Genomic DNA, 1,623 nt, shown 5'->3' with positions numbered 1-1,623 from the left:
AATGCAAAAAGAAAATTGCCCTCTGCGATTTGGGTCTGGCACTGCTCCGTTGTGAATCCATTTCTTGCTCCTGAAATCTGGGGTGACCAATCAGGGCCCAGTATTCAAATATGGGAGACTGTAGTTGGTAGTTGGTAGTTGGTTGTAGGTCTAACCAATTGCGTCCAGAGCCATTCTTTTGATCCCGCCTTCATAGAAGCACCAGACTCATATCCACGCAGTGATATAGTCTGGCCATGCGAGGCTAGTTCAAACCCACATATCGGTCGGGTTCTATACCATAAAGTCAAGCAGCCTGCTACTGTGTGTAATTAATGCATTTACAAGACAACACTGTATAACTCTGTATGACATTGATATGTGAGTGCTTTTAACATATAGTGTATAAAGATGGAATAATGATGTCTCCCGGTCACCATGGCAACAGGAGACAGTTCCTAGTTAGTCTTGACTGTTGGGAAAACAATGTTTATTTTGCATATCATAGATTTCCTTTTTAAATTTCATTTAAAATGATCCCTCTTCAGTTCACGATGAAGAATTCAATGTGTTTATAGCTTGTGTTACTGTGAATGTTTTCTTTAGAGTAGTGCTTCTCAGATTTTTTCGTTTCAAGGACCCCTATAGACCATATTCACACGGCGGCCATTTTAGAATTTCACATTGAAAGTGCCACCCCGTTGCGCATTTCATTAACTTAATAGCAATATGGCCGCCGTGTGAATATGGTCTATAACTCTGCGAGTGTACACATTTGCACACACTCAGAGTTACAGACCGGTAAGGGGTCCAGTTGGAACCTAGCCTGGTAAACCCTCCCTCCGGAAATCTCAATTCCATTTCATTTCAGGAGTGAGTCTGGCCTGATCCGCCTGTCTGCAATATTGGCTGTGCTGGAGTTGGGCGGGAGTAATACCGTTGACTGACAACCCCTTCAGCCAATGATAATTTTTCCCCTTCAGCCAATCAGCAGTTCACCAGTCTTAATGTGACGCGACGGGACTTTTGAGACAGCCATACCCAAAATGGGTTGCCTTTTTCGGGTACAATGGTGTCACTGCCCGCCCCTACCGGTTCTCTAATTTTTTTTTTTTAAATAGGCTTTGTCATGATTAATTGACCACATATATGAAGTTAAACAACTAAATTCTATCCAAACGATATCTTATAAGTAAATTCCGTGCCTCAAAATAGAAGTTAGAGAGCTTTTTGAAGTAAAAAAATAGCGGAGAATTGGCCGCACAAGAAAAAGATGGCTGCCGTTCGTGTTTTGGGCTCACTCGAACTCGCCACCTGATTGGCCAACGTAAGCTGTCAATCACAGAACAATGAGCGACGACGCTGATAGGCGCGGCCGTTTGGCATACACAGCCAATATTGCAGAGAGGCGGTTCATGCCAGACTCACTCCAGGAATCAAATAGAAATGAGATTTCCGGAGGGAGGGTTTACCAGGCTAGTTGGAACCCACTCAAGGAGGGTCTCGCCTTGGACCCCACTTTTGAGAACCACTGCTTTAGGGAAATGAACGTCATTACTAGATCAGCCACCAGGAGGCACTGTTGATTGATTGAATGATTGATTGATTGATTGATTGATTGATTGATTGATTGATTGATTGATT

This window comes from Gymnoscopelus braueri (assembly GCF_963280865.1).
Source record: "Gymnoscopelus braueri genome assembly, chromosome: 4".
Classification (NCBI taxonomy): Eukaryota; Metazoa; Chordata; class Actinopteri; order Myctophiformes; family Myctophidae; genus Gymnoscopelus; species Gymnoscopelus braueri.
Note: the sequence above shows the minus strand (reverse complement) of the source record.